The sequence below is a fragment of the Lepidochelys kempii genome, chromosome 7 (assembly GCF_965140285.1).
Source record: "Lepidochelys kempii isolate rLepKem1 chromosome 7, rLepKem1.hap1, whole genome shotgun sequence".
Classification (NCBI taxonomy): domain Eukaryota; kingdom Metazoa; phylum Chordata; order Testudines; family Cheloniidae; genus Lepidochelys; species Lepidochelys kempii.
Window position 1 is genome coordinate 42386628 of NC_136386.1, and position 15706 is coordinate 42402333.

At 41.5% G+C, this 15706-nt stretch overlaps 1 long non-coding RNA gene across 1 annotated transcript in view; it reads left to right on the forward strand.

Annotated features, from left to right (window-relative positions):
• The first annotated feature begins 1522 nt into the window (after positions 1–1522).
• The window catches only part of LOC140914486 (uncharacterized), a 48206-nt gene continuing 34022 nt past the window's right edge, over positions 1523–15706 (forward strand). The window contains exon 1 of the long non-coding RNA XR_012159878.2: positions 1523–1877. This is a non-coding gene — a long non-coding RNA (uncharacterized LOC140914486). The remainder of the gene's footprint in view (positions 1878–15706) is intronic.

Consider the following 15706-nt stretch of genomic DNA (forward strand, 5'->3'; position numbering starts at 1 on the left):
ATTTTCAAGACCTGTGTGGATATTTGTTACTGGGTGTGTGGTGGGGAGGAGAAAGGAATGTTACATGGAAGTCTCTCCTGTGTCTCTTTGTCTTGGTAGCCTGCTTATCTATTTTTAGTAATCTTCATCTCCATACTCTGGTTGTTTTTTTTTTGTCCTTGTTTTTTAGAACAGAATTCAAAAGGAGCCATTTGAGGTTCTGAAAGAGATGATTCATTCAGAAGTTAGAATTTGCTCTTCAAGATGTATGATTGGTCACTTAAGTCATATGGTATAGTTTATGTTCTCTGACTGGATGACTCTGCCTTCACCCACTACTTAGGCTTCTGCATGAACTGTGTTTGGTTTAATTCCAAAACTAGTTTCTTGATTATGCCTGTAACAGAAGACTATTAGATCATCTACTTTCTGCGAATAGTTGTATGGAGAGCATTTAATGTGTGTAAATGTGAAAAACACACATTGCTAAATCAAAGTGCCATTCAGTATTTGCACAAACGTTTGCAAATAATCTTCTCCATTTGTCCAGCACCGGTGTCTAGTTTAAATTTAAATAGCTCTGTCACTGAAAGCATTTTCAAGGACTATTGTCCCAAATGAATAGTGTTAAGTCTATTAATTTTTTCTAACACCTTTATTTGCATTTGAGGTTGTCTGGTGCACTTACTATTTAAAAAAGTGCATAAGCAATTGTGGTAGGAGTCTCTCTATAGCATGTTTAACAGCGAGTGCAAAGCTGCAAGATAACTAATAAACAACAGCTTTTCTAACTGTATTCGATAAACAAGTGTACAATTTACAAGTGAAGGTACTTCTAACCATACATAACTCAGTTGTTCATCAACCCTCTGCAAGTTCTATGTTGTCATATAGATTTTTTTTAAACCAGATTTGTACTCATCCTTCCTCCCAGAAAAATAAACCACTTCTGAGCTGAAAACAACTTTAAAAAAATATCCTTTTAACCGAATATGCTCCATGCCACTAAATACAGTTTGTGTATTTTTAAAATTTTTCCTGATTTGATCAAAAACTGTAGAAAAATGCTGCTTTCCCCTCCAAAAGTATAGACAAAAGATATTCTCCTCCATTTATTTACCCTAGAGCTGGTTTGTGTTAGTTTCTGCTCAGGTTTGTGAGTGTAACCAAAATATTAAGTTGGTAATGAACCCCAAAAGCTATTACAGGTATTCTTTACAAAAGGTTCATTCTCAAATGAACAGAACAACTCAGTTCATCCTCCCCCCATCCCCTCAAGTCCCACCAAATGCTGTGAACCAAGCATGCTTGCCTGTTTTACGCTGCATCCTGGAAAGCAACCTCCAGAACGTTGCCCTTCCCCCATGCAGGGGAAGGGCGTTGAACACTCAACGAATTATTGTGCCTATCCACCGTAAAAGTAAACAAAGTTATTAAGCTGAGGTGTTTCTGTAAGATGCAGAGAATTCAAGGAGTGTGCAGTGACCTTCATACTCACCCTGCCATGTGGTTTAGCATTGGCAGAACAGGCTGTGCTTCCAGTGGTACCTGCCTGGTAACACTGCTATGTCTGTGTCTGTAAAACTTTCCTTTAGAACAGGGGTGGGCAAACTACGGCTTGCGGCTTGGATCTGGCCCACCAGCCATTTTAAGCTGGCCCTCGAGCTCGGCTGGGGAGTGGGGTCTGGAGCTTGCCCTGCTCCGGTGCTCCAGCCGGGGAGCAGGATTGGGGGCCACTCCATGTGGCTCCTAGAAACCGCGGCATGGCCCTGCTCCGGCATCCCAATGGGAGCTGCAGGGGTGGTGCCTGCAGATGGGGCAGTGTGCAGAGCCGCCTGACCGCACCTGCATGTAGGAGCCGGAGAAGGATGTGCTGCTGCTTCTAGGAGCCGCTTGAGGTAAATGCCGCCCAGAGCCTGCACCCCTGAGCCTCTCCCCACACTCCAACCCCCTGCCCCAGCCCTGATCTCCCACTCCCACCCTCTGAACCCCTCAATCCCAGTTTGGAGCACCCTCCTGGACCCCAAACACATCATCTCTAGCCCCACCCCAGAGCCTGCACCCCCAGCCGGAGCCTGCACCCCTTCCCGTACCCTTGCCCTAGCCCTGATCTCCCTCCTGCCCTCTGAACCCTTCGGTCCCAGCCCAGTGCACCCTCCTACACCCCAAACTCCTCATCCCCAGTGGACCCCCTGGAGCCCTTGCCCCACCCCAGAGCCCACACCCCCATCCAGAACCCTCACCTTCTCCCGCACCCCAACCCCAATTTTGTGTAAAGTGTAAGACTGTGTTGGCTAGGAGAACAGAACTATATTTCAGACCGTTATTGACTTCTGAATTATCTTGGGCCAGTCATTTAACCTCTGTGCCTCAGTTTCCCTGTCTATAAAATGGATGCAATAAAATTTCCCCAGCTCCTATGGGATTTTTGTGATAGTCAAATTTATAATAATTTAAAACTTCTTTGTGATTCTCATAAAGCAGGAGCTCTGTATTACTAATACAACTATTAACAGACTCCTGTGACTACCAAATAGCTGTTTTGGAGATAATTATGGAATGAATATATCTCTTTCCTGTATACAATTTATGACTTAATCACCATTTTAAGGTGACTTGATTTATTTGAATAAAAAGAATAAGTATGTGATGTTATCGGTTATGATTAAGGCTAAGATTTTTGTCACGGATATTTTTAGTAAAAGTCATGGACAGATCACTGATTCCGTGAATTTTTCTTTTTCATTTGTGACCTGTCTGTGATTTTATGTCCTTGCGGCCCGTGCTGCTTCCCGCAGTTCCCAGGAACGGCGAATCGTGGCCGCTGGGAGCTGTGGGGGGCCATGCCTGCAGATGGTCAATGGAAATAAGATGTCTTGCGGCCCACCAGTGGATTAACCTGACGGGCCGCATGGTGAAGGTTGCTGAGCCCTGTACTAGCAGTACTTTGTACCTCATTCTCTCTCTCTCTCACATCAGTGACAGCAGTAGAGTTACTCCTGATTCACAGCAATAGAAGTTATCAGAGAATCAGCCCTTTCTCTATATTATACTACAGTGTATCTATAAAATATTTAATCATGGCTAAAACTGTATTTCTTCTGTTTGTACTGAAGTTAAAGGTGCCTTAGGTTATCAGGAGTCTAGTTTAAGTTCACCTAGATGTGAAGAGAGATGTTGTGACAATTGGGCCTACATACTTAATGATTTTAGTTGTAAAAACAAGTCCAGTGGCACCTTAAAGACTAACCGATTTATTTGGGCATAAGCTTTCATGGGTAAAAAACCATGAAAGCTTATGCCCAAATAAATCGGTTAGTCTTTAAGGTGCCACTGGACTCGTTGTTGTTGTTTGTGAATACAGACTAACACTGCTACTCCCTGATAGTTGTAAAAAGTAATTGTAAATTCATAAAATGTCACAATGTATAACAGCAAAAGTGGATGGGAACAGGTACAAGAAAACCGGCAGAGAAACTGGACTAGTCTAAACCAAAAAGACTATGTTGATATAATCCAAGGACTGTTGAAATTATGCTTGTTAGAAACAGATGTGGAACTGGAAATTGATGAACCAGAACTGGGGTGTAGAATATTAGGCCTAATTGATGGACAAAATAACGAGGGATTGGGCTATTCCACCTATCAATTCCTTTCTGAGTCCTTAAAAGAAAGAGATGATGTGAGAAAAGTAGGAAAGAACAAAAAGAAGAGTAGAGGGAGGGTACTGGAGCAAGCTTCACCAATTCATGGTTGCCACCCCCATGGGACCCCAGGCCTTCATCATCTTGATCCTAAGAAATGCCCTGGCCAGACCCAGGGAGCCAGATGACGACATCACCCCTACCAGCTCCAGTAGCCTTTCAAACACCACCTGGGGTGAAAGGACTTTAACAACAGCCGCAATAACAGCTCCAGCTCATCTCAAACATCTTTTCCTCAAAAGGACAGTTACCATATTTAATACCATCTAGGAGACTGTCAAACAAAGGGTTTTTCCCTTTTAAAACCCACTTCTGCTAAAGGGAAAAGGAACAAAGGGAGGTTGTTAAAATGAATGCCTTATTTAATACTTTACATTTCATATGCTTTACCTGTTTTTCCTTCCTTTCTGTATCTTTAATAAAAGACTTAAAAAGATTTTTAATAGTGTGTTTGCCATGGTACTAAGCAAACAGGGGTCTCTGTATACCTAACCCTGGAATTTAACACTGTTTAATGTTAGATTGTAACTAGGGCCACAGGTGTTACTATAACCTATTTTCCATCTAAATTAATACAACAGTCTAAGTTTTTTCTGTGGTTTGAGACACAGACAACTGGTTAGTGTCTTCAGTGTATAACTAATTATACACACTACTATATTTCATCTTTTTTCCTACAGACCTCATGTAGGCAAAACTCCCACTGATGTCATTTTGATTACATCATACATCAAGGAAGCAAACTATGACTTTGAGTTGTATTCCAATTTGAGTTGCACATTTTTAGAATACAGTTGATTTGAACATTCCTGGCTTATCAGGTTTTTTTTTTTTTTTTTAAGCCTCAAATGCTACTATGTAATCTTTCCACCCGTTTCCTTCCCACCCTCTTGCCACTTACCAGGTAGTTCTTTACTATACAGTTACTGTTCAATGCTACCATCTTTAAAGGATATTGACTCTTTTTAGAGGCTTTTTTCCAATTAAGGAAAATAACCTTCAGCATAATCAGGAAAAAGAATCACATATTTAAAACACATTTAAAAAAAACCCCCAACATGTTATTAACTGCTGTTATGCAGCTGCTCTGAAACTTAGTACTCACTCCCAACATTGTAGTATTAATACTTGGAACATGTTGGTTCAGTCCTCATTACTTCAGTACTGTTTCCCTTACAAATCTGAGCTCTTAACAAGACAGTAAGAATGCATTTCCCCTTTTTATATATATCAAAGTATTTCTGTATGATCTAGCTATCTGTGTATGTTGCTTTTAATTCTAGAAGTCTAATTTTGTATAAATTACACAGGTTGATTTATAGCTCTAATTGTACGTTATGGTTTTAGATGGTTATAGAAACAAAATTTTAAAGGCAGAGTATGATAGCATAGAACCTTGTGGAGTCCCACTGACACACAGCCACACTAGCTAATCCCATTGTAGTATCTAGGCCTCTGTGAGTATATAAAAATACACTGAAAATAACCAGATTGTTTGTTTATACACACCCCTAATTTTAAAACATGAAAATGTTAAGCTACAGCTTCAACATCAACACTAAATCGGTTTTGAAGACACTATTAAATGTGTATCATGGTTTAATATAAATACATCTTATAATAGAAAATATTTGGCTTTCTTAATTGAAGATGTCAGTCCCACCTCTGCTTATAATATTTTTCCTGGTATGTCTGTTTCTAGAAGAATGTGAGTATGTTAAGTAATATTGCTCTATATTAGTACGACACTTCTATTGCAGTTGACCATATTGTTTTTTAACCATGATTTGAATTATAGTTAGTGGGGTTGGTAATTTCTTTTTTGAGTTTAGCTGTTGTGTTCATTTATAAAATGTTAGTGGCTTTGTTTTGTATTACCTGAGATAACTCCCATTCTTTAATTCAGTTCCTCCTGATTGTATTTAATGTGCATTAGTGCATTTGTAATTTGTGTGTGTAATTAAAATATATATATGCGCAAAGGTATTATATTTTTCAATTGGTTGCCTGACAATATAGTGTTATCCTCATCCTTTGTACGTTGAAGCAGTGTTAACATTTTTTCCATTCTTAAAAATACTAATACATTTAGGCAGAGTGGGGTTATTTGTCAGCAGCATGTTACAGGTTGCCATCTATGTTGTTGTCAGCCTACTCAGTAATGTGCGCTAATTTAATTACAAACAGAAATGAGGTTTCAAAGTCAAGCCTTCAAACGTTAGAAAATGCCAGGTCCACAATTGTCTGTGCAACTTTAACTTTAATCTTTAAACTTTTTAACTTGCTCCCTCTAAAACAGGGGTGGGCAAACTTTTTGGCCTGAGGGCCACATCTGGATGGGGAAATTGCATACAGGGCCGTGAATGTAGGGCTGGGGCAGGGGGTTGGGGTGTGGGAGAGAGTGTGGGGTGTGGGAGGGAGTGCGGGGTGCAGGAAGGGGCTCAGGGCACGGGGTTGGGGCGCAGGAAGGATGTGGTGTGTGGGAGGGGGCTCAGGGCAGGGGTGCAGGAGGGTGTGGGAGGGGGCTCAGGGCAGGGGGTTGGGGCGCAGGAGGGGTGCGGCAGGGGGCTCAGGGCAGGGGGTTGGGGTGCAGGAGGGGTGCGGCAGGGGGCTCAGGGCAGGGGGTTGGGGTGCAGGAGGGGTTCGGGGCCAGCACCGCTTACCTGGAGTGGCTCCAGGGTGGCAGTGGTATGCAGCAGGGCTCAGACAGGCTCCCTCCCTGCCCTGGTCCCACACTCTGACTCAGATTTATATTATTCAATGTTGTCGTAGCCATGTTGGTGCAAGGATATTAGAGAGACAAAGTGGGTAAGGTAATATCTTTTACTGTACCAACTTCTGTCGGTGAGAAAGACAAACTTTTGAGCTTAGTGAAATCTGTTGTCCACTTACAGCATAGTGAATGGTAGCTATTATTTTTAATAAAGATTTTTTATGTATGTATTAGCCTAGATTTAACAAGAGAGTTGGAGGATAAGTAAAGCCTAATAAAGAGGCTTGCTTGCAGGGAATTGATGCCAACTCTAGAGCCTTTCAACTTTTAGATTACCAGTTTGGATCTAGGCCTGCTTTATGGTCTGAAAGTGATTAACTTCTTGTGGCCTGTGTGCAGGGGTGAAAGTAACTTAAGGGACTTACCGGCACTCAGGGCGGCCGGGGTCCTGGGCAAGGTGGGGGTAACAGGTGGCTCTGGCGCTGATTTAAAGGGTCTGGGGCTCTGGCTGCTGGTGCAGCAGTGGTGGCCAGGAGCCCTGGCATTTCTGGCTGGTGCTACTGTGCCAGCGGCCGGAGCTCCGGGCCCTTTAAATTACTGCCGGAGTCTCAGGATAGCAGTGGTGGTGGCTGGGAGCCCTGGGGCTCTGGCAGCAATTTAAAGGGCTTGGGGCTCCGGCCACTGCCAGGAGCTATGGGCCCTTTTAAATTGCTCGGCCCCGGGGCAGCTGCCCCTTTTGCCCCTCCCCCTGTCCCATCAGCAGCCCTGCTGGTACTGTCGGCTTTTCTTACCGGTATATCGTACATTCACCTCTGCCTATGTGAAATCTGTTTGTAGTTACAGTCCACAAGTAGTACTAACTGGACCTTTCTGGGGAGTGCAGCAGAGACTAAAGATTAAATTGGAATTGAGAATGAGTTACTTTTGACAGTTCTTCCATCATAGGGTTAGCAAAGACATTAGTAACTGAACAGGGAAGCTTGTACCTGTTCTGTAGATAGTGGATTGTTGTCAATCTCAAATGCTTCACTAGCACTAAATTTGATTGAGACTATTTAAAGCACATTTAGTTAGTAGTCATAGCAATAGAAGTAAGCTATATATGATTTTTATAGGTCTTACCTGTCAACCTACAAGAGGTAAAATTTGAAGTCATTGTGTGGGGGTTTTACCAGGTGACACATGATATTAACAGAAGTTTTGCAGTTAATTCTTTGCAATGCCATGTGCTTGCCAATTTACCTCTAATAGAAACATAAATTAGTGGAACCTTAATCTGCAGTGTACGTAATTGCTGCTTCAGAAAACTGATTTGATGGAAATTGAGTTGTTGATAGGTTACTAAAAATAGAAAAGTAGTATAGGTCCGAATCCACTTCTCTACACATTCAGGATAGATCCTCTTCTTAGGTGAAATTAGATGATGATAAACTAATTTTATTCTTAAATGAAAGTGAAACTCACCTTCCTTAGCCAGCTATTATCAGATTCATTTGGTGAATTGTTTATAAAGTAAATGAACGAACCTCAAATAGGTGCAGAAACTTGCTCCAAATAAACATCCAACCTTTCAACTCTTTTGAACATGTGAGACTGGAAATAGAGAAAATGATTTTTCTTTTTGTTTTTCCTTCTGTTTCTTTGTTTCGTTTCTATCTTTGTTTTTCTTTCCTGAATATATTACAAGAACAGTTTGTCTTGCCTTTGCTATGGAACCTTAGTACAGAACATGGGAGAACTCTAGAGGTGGAGAAAGTTAGCTGAATTTTATTCTTAATCGTGAACAAATTTGGCTCATTTGACTTACAATGGTGTGAGAAGAGAATGAAACCTAAAGTTTGGATGTGGATTTTCCCAAGTTTTGTCGAATCTATTTATCACTCATTTATACAGCACCATAGGGAGGAATAGCTTGTATCTAGTCAACTTCAGCAATTTCTAGTGTGACTGTCTAGGCAGTTTAAATTGCAGCTGATGGTTCAAGTTAATTATGACCACACTAGTTTACTGATTCCTCTTACAAACTAGGAATTGGTATTTTTAAAATTAATTAAAACAATAGTTTTAGCCGCCTCTGTGCTGCTGATGCCAGTTGTTTTGCTGGAAGTGCCGTCAGCTATGACAATGGTAGTATGCAAGGAGAATGCCAGTTTTTACATCTGTTTCTGTCCTACTTCACTCCTGATCAAGGAATCAGAAAAAAATGTTACTATTTCGTGTTGAAATGCTGCTAGTGCCACAGATGTCCCTTCTAAGCAAGATGGCTGCCTCCAGGAGGAGACCGGAGCGAAAGATTTTTTTTAATCAAAACTTTTAATGACGATAAGTCAGAGGAATAGAACACTGTCAAAGGATAATGGTTTCCTGCTGCTTCATAAGTGCTCAGGCAAAGTCAAGGCATTTATGGAAAATAAGTGTCAAAACCAAGGTGTTTGTTTCCAAATGTAAGTGACACTGATCTAGTGACAGATTTTAAAATAGAAAGTTTTCTTCCTACTGCACCAACAGCCTGAACTAGATGTCGTCTCTGTCACTGATGGGGGTTCACTAGAACAATAGATGAGAGGAACATGTAGCTATAATGTCAGAGGGAGGTCTACTACTGTCCCATCCCTGCCATTTTCCAAAATGACTGATGTGGGACATTTCCATGTGATCCCAGTGACCTTTGCTTAATGCTCTGAAGAGGAAGAACACTAGCATGATATAGATCCCTTTCAAGAGAGCAACCTGTTGGGCTGAAATGCAGGTCTTTTAAAAAGAAAAATCAGCAGATTGTTTTCAGGATTCTCCAAATTGGAGAAGATTGGAAAACTACCTGAAAAGAGAACCCAGTTTACCTAAACTCTTGGTGCAGACTAGAACAGATTCAGTGAGTTGTTGGCTATGCACATGCATATTACATATGAAGACCATCAGTGGGTATAGGGGAAGTCTTCAAAAATGGTCTGTAAAATTGTTAATAAATCAGTGTAAATTAGTCATGTAGACTTGTCCAAGCATATTTCCCAGATTTCAGGATTGGCACATTCAAAAGTGAATGTAGCTCTTTATTTCTGTATCATAGATTAGAAACCGTAACAATACTGTCAGACCTTTCATCCTAAAATCCCAAAGCAGTTTGCAGATTTTAACTCTGCCTCCCAACACCCTTTTGAAATATGGATGGGAGTTCATTCTGCCATTCAACAAATACTTTCTGCTTGTCACTGAGGAGTTTGGAGATGTCCTCATTGTTCTCATCGAACCAGTCCTGGTATACCCTTTTCTTTGGCCCCAGCACTGATTTAGTTGTGTCAATAATCACATGTTTAAACTGGTTCCATTTTTATGATGGGTTGCCAGTGATTGCCTGGCATGAAAAAAACTTGTCATCAAGTGACTGCTGAAACTGCACCTGATAGTTGGCATGCTTGCGCTTTGCTATGTTGAAGGATTTTCTATTAAGTTTGGGACGCTTGTGCTGTAAAGGCACTATATGCAGGCTCAGCACTGCTCTTACCAGTCTGTGGTCTGTCCGGTATTCTGCACCACACATGGCTCTGCTAATTCTGACATTGCAGATGTCTCACTGGCGATATGATAACATAGTCAATCAGGTGCCATTGTTTGGACCGGGGGTGCATCCATGTAATTTTATATTTATCATTTTGCCTGAAGATGATGTTAGTGATGAGCAGACTCTGTTTCTGCGCATTTACCCGAAAGGAGGAGTCCATTGCTCTTCATCTTTCCTACTCCATGTCGTCCTATCACACCTCTCCAGTCACTGCTGTCTCTACCAATTCTAGAGTTAAAGTCTTCCAGCAGGATGAGTTTGTCATATGCAGGGGTTGACCTGATAATGGAGTCACGATGGTCAGTATAGGTGTAGGCACTGATGATAGTGACATGGAGGAAATCGAACTTTCATGAGCCGTTCATTCAGGCCAACAGGGAGGTCAGGAAGTTGTTTCAGGAGTGATGTTCTTATGGCAAATCCAACTCAATGGATCCTGTCTTCATCCTCTGCTTTTCCTTTCCAAAAGAAAGTGTAATTGCCTCCTAGCTCACTGATGAACCCTTCTCTGGCCAATCTAGTCTCACTCAGTGCTGCAATATCAATATTATAGCAGGCCAGTTCTCTGGAGACAAGAGCTGTTCTTCACTCAGGCCTTTGTGCATCACCTCCATCCATAAGGGTGCAGACATTTCATGGTCCTAAAGTGAGTCTTTTCTTCTTTATTGTTTTTTGACGGCTGTAGGATGATCTGCCAGCTGTGGTAGTCTGCCCAGATGTTATGGGACAGGAAATTTTAGGGCACCTTTTCTAGCCTCTTCCCTTAAGAAGTGTCGAGCAGTGTTATCCTAAAAAAGGCTGCTCAGTCACCTAAGATGCTGCCGAACTTCTCCGCTGCCCAGGGGACAGAGCTGAACAGCCACTAGTCCCAAGGTTGCCTACATGCAGGATTGTGGCTACGACTGCCAGTGGTCATCTCCCCCTGTCATTTTGCCATGCCCCCATCACCGCAGGACTTGAATTAATGATATGATGAGATTTTATAAGATGTTAATGGGATGAGAGTTGCAAGAAAACCTGTGCAGGAAATTTAAGTGAGAAAGCTGTTGCACAGGGTGTCAAGGTTCCTTAGCCACTCTGAACGCTAGGGTACAGATGTGGGGACCTGCATGAAAAACCTCCTAAGCTTATCTTTACCAGCTTAGGTCAAAACTTCCCCAAGGTACAAAATATTCCACCCTTTGTCCTTGGATTGGCTGCTACCACCACCAAACAAATACTGGTTACTGGGGAAGAGCTGTTTGGAAACGTCTTTCCCCCACCAAAATACTTCTCAAAACCTTGCACCCCACTTCCTGGACAAGGTTTGGTAAAAAGCCTCACCAATTTGCCTAGGTGACTACAGACCCAGACCCTTGGATCTTAAGAACAATGAACAATCCTCCCAACACTTGCACCCCCCCTTTCCTGGGAAATGTTGGATAAAAAGCCTCACCAATTTGCATAGGTGACCACAGACCCAAACCCTTGGATCTGAGAACAATGAAAAAGCATTCAGTTTTCTTACAAGAAGACTTTTAATAGAAATAGGAGTAAATAGAAGTAAAGAAATCCCCTCTGTAAAATCAGGATGGTAGATACCTTACAGGGTAATTAGATTCAAAACACAGAGAATCCCTCTAGGTAAAACCTTAAGTTACAAAAAAGATATACAGACAGAAATAGTTATTCTATTCAGCACAATTCTTTTCTCAGCCATTTAAAGAAATCATAATCTAACACATACCTAGCTAGATTACTTACTAAAAGTTCTAAGACTCCATTCCTGGTCTATCCCCGACAAAAGCAGCATATAGACAGACACACAGACCCTTTGTTTCTCTCCCTCCTCCCAGCTTTTGAAAGTATCTTGTCTCCTCATTGGTCATTTTGGTCAGGTACCAGCGAGGTTACCTTTAGCTTCTTAACCCTTTACAGGTGAGAGGAGTTTTACTCTGGTCAGGAGGGATTTTAAAGGGGTTTACCCTTCCCTTTATATTTATGACACAGGGGCAGTCCCACTCTCTCGGCTGTGGAAGCCAGATTCCAGCGGCATTGAAGGTTCATTACGGCTGGGGACTTCCTTAGCTGCAGTGGGTGACCAGGACATCTTCCTTGCCTTATCGTGCTCTCCATGCCCCACAGCACACTCCTGAACTGCCTTCATGGCTGTTGAATCGCAAATTGATTTCCTCCACTCAGTCCACTGAAACAGTCTTTGCATGCTAGAGAAAGGCAGTTTCCCTGTCTCACTGAGGGCAAAAGACCCATCTGTTACCCTCACTTGGTTTAGCCTGCTCGCTGAAGCTGTTTCCCAGGGTGTGGCTGCTGTCACATGCAAACAGCAACTTGGAGCCACAGGTGAGAGCTGGGTGTAGGTGGGGACCAAAGCAGATGAACTACTCCCAAAGGAGCATGACCTGTTCCTCCAACAGAGATACTACCCCTCCCTAATATCCCCCTTACACCTCTGTGACACTCTGTACCTAGGGGGAACACCCAGCACGCCCATGTTCATCTTGTAAAATGATTGTGTGGTATCCAATGCAAAGTTTGTCATGCTGGGTGTCTTCAGAATGCTCAGTGAATCATGGGCCTTGTTGTTACAGTAATGTTATAGGTTTATAATTTCATGTATGTATTTGAGGATGAAAATGTATCCTCATGGCTTAAAATAAGCCCAGGCAAAAACTCTCCAAGAGCAGAGAGGCAGTTCACACCTCATCAGGGCAGGTATGGGATAAAACCAGCCCAGCCTCACAGGAACAAAGGATGCTGGCCTAGGCAGCAACAAAAGGATCTGTTGGACTCTCGAGTGAGTCACCCCCCTTCCTTTGGCCAGTTTGGGACTGTGATGAGATAATGCTCACTTAAGTCTGAAGGGGTGGGGGCAAAGCCAAGAGGGGAAAAAAGAACATGATAAAAGAGAGAGACTTTGCCGTGCTCTTCCTCTCTCTTCCACATACATCTACAGACACCACACCAAGTGACTGAAGTGCTGATCAAAGGGGAGAGCCTGACTGAAGAGCAACCAGCCAGCCTGTGTTGAGAAGCATCTAAGTTTGTACGGGTCTTGAAAGTGTTAAGATCAGCTTAGAATGTGTTTTACTTTTATTTCATTTGACCAAATCCAACTTGTTATGCTTTGACTTATACTCACTTAAAATCTATCTTTCATAGTTAATAAATTTTGTTTGTTTATTCTACCCGAAGCAGTGCGTTTGGTTTGAAGCATGTCAGAGACTCCCCTTGGGATAACAAGCCTGGTACATATCACTTTCTTTGTTAAATTGACAAACTCCTATAAGCTTGCAGCGTCCAGCTGGTATAACTGGACACTGCAAGACAGAGGTTCCTAGGGTTCAGAGTAACAGCCATGTTAGTCTGTATTCGCAAAAAGAAAAGGAGTACTTGTGGCACCTTAGAGACTAACCAATTTATTTGAGCATAAGCTTTCGTGAGCTACAGCTCACTTCATCGGATGCATACTGAAGTGAGCTGTAGCTCATGAAAGCTTATGCTCAAATAAATTGGTTAGTCTCTAAGGTGCCACAAGTACTCCTTTTCTTGTTCCTAGGGGTTGTGTCTGGAACCAGAGATATTGGCTACTGTCATTCGGTTGCACAACCAAGGAGCAGCTTATGTGCTAGAGGCTGTGCATGAACAGCACAGGAGTGGGGGTTCTCACAGAAGAACAGGGTAAGGCTGACTCCCAGAATCAAGGATTGGAATGACCTAGCAGATCACTGGTCCAGATAATACCAGAGGGGAACATCATAACCCTTAACAAAATATGCTGCAATTAAATCATCCATAACTTTTGGAAGTTCACATTTGGATCCAAATTCTGCATCTCGAACCAACCTCTTTCTCTCCATACTACCAAACACACAATAATAATTGATTCCAAGGTCAGAAGGGACCATTGTGATCATCTAGTTTGACCTCCTATATAACACAGGCCGTAGAACTTCCCCAAAACGATTCCTAGAGCAGAACTTTTAGAAAAACATCCAATCTTGATGTAAAAATGGTCAGTAATGGAAAATCAACCATGACCCTTGGTAAGTGATTCCAATGGTTAATTACTTACTGTTAAAATTTTATGCCCTATTTTCACTCTCAATTTTTTCTAGTTTCAACATTTAGCTGCCAGATCTTGTTATACCTTTCTCTGCTAGACTAAGAGACCATTATTAAATATTTGATCCTTACTGCCACTTATAGTCTGTAATCAAGTCATCCCTTAACTTTCTCTTTCATATAACTTACTTTTGTATTCCCATACAGCACAATCTAGGGGCTTCATCTTAAAGACATTGAAACAATGGTCAGAGCAGGTTCTTTTCTTGATTTGTTGCAGCACATGATGTTGCCAACTCTTGTGTTTATTTGGAATCATGATATTCGGTATTCTTAAAACCGCTGGAGACAAGTGGTTACATGAGAATCTCTGCTTTCATATACGAATAGTATGTTTCTAGCCCTCATTTCTGTGGAGAAAAGCTTGAAAGCATGACCTGAATGTTCTTTGAAAGCCTCAAATCAAAATGCAAAGAAAAAGAACCCAAAACTTACTTGTTTTAAAAATCATGATTTTGTGTCTTGAAATATGATTTTTGAAGACAGGGTTGGCAATACTTAAAGTAAGACTCGGCATACAGACAGTCTCATTAAAGATACATACCAGTGGATTTGGGGATGAGTTAGCCATAACATATCAGGTCCCTTGAAGATTTGACTGAAAGCTAACAGCTGGTTGACCTTTAAAACTGTGCTTAGAGCGATTTATTTTTTAAATTCTGGAAAGTGTTATTTGCTTAAGTTGTAAACGGCCAATGAGCTTGTTCAGACTGTGTAATGTTTGATGTCTCAGTAGTTGATTTGCTCTTTGGAGAGCATTAGAGGTATAATTTTGTGGAACCCCTTAACTATATTTCCACCAAGTATATGTCAATCAAAATTTTAACAGTTCTTCGCTTTGGAACTTCTAATGTAAAACTTATATCTGCAAAAGGTACATGCACAATAATAAGACTGGACTAATTAGAAATTAAGTGGACAGTGGCACACCTAAGTAGCTTTGGAGTGCAGTTATGCAACTTGCATACATAAATACAAGCTTTTACAGTTGCACCTTTTGCAAGCCTATTTGTATTTTAAAACATAGCCCTGTATTTCTGTTGCTCTAAACACATATTGAACTAAGAAAACTCATATCCAGTTGCCTTAGATTATTTCAGAATACTATACCTGGAAGTCTGTTCAAAAGAAGAATCTGATCCTGACGTCTTGATCTAGTTTTTAAAAAAAACAGAAAATATACTGGATGCTACAATGTTTAGGTCAGAATGGAGAGCACTCATGAAGTCAGAAATGTAGTACTTTTCTAGCTACTGCACTAGTGGAGTTAAAACAACAGGTCTGGGGTTCACATGTAAAACCAATTGATTAGGAAAAACTGGTCCCTCTTCTGCTTTTACATGGAAACAGCGGTATAACTGAGCAGAATTTGGCTCACTGAGTTAAAAATTGGGGATAGAACTTCAAGTTGTAACTCACTTGTTGTTCAGACAAAACTGCAGTTCACTTAAATAGGATATTTACTTGACAAGAATTTAATGATTAAGTGACAGGTTTCAGAGTAGCAGCCGTGTTAGTCTGTATCCGCAAAAAGAAAAGGAGTACTTGTGGCCCCTTAGAGACTAACCAATTTATTTGAGCACAAGCTTTCGTGAGCTACAGCTCACTTCATCGGATGCATTCAGTGGT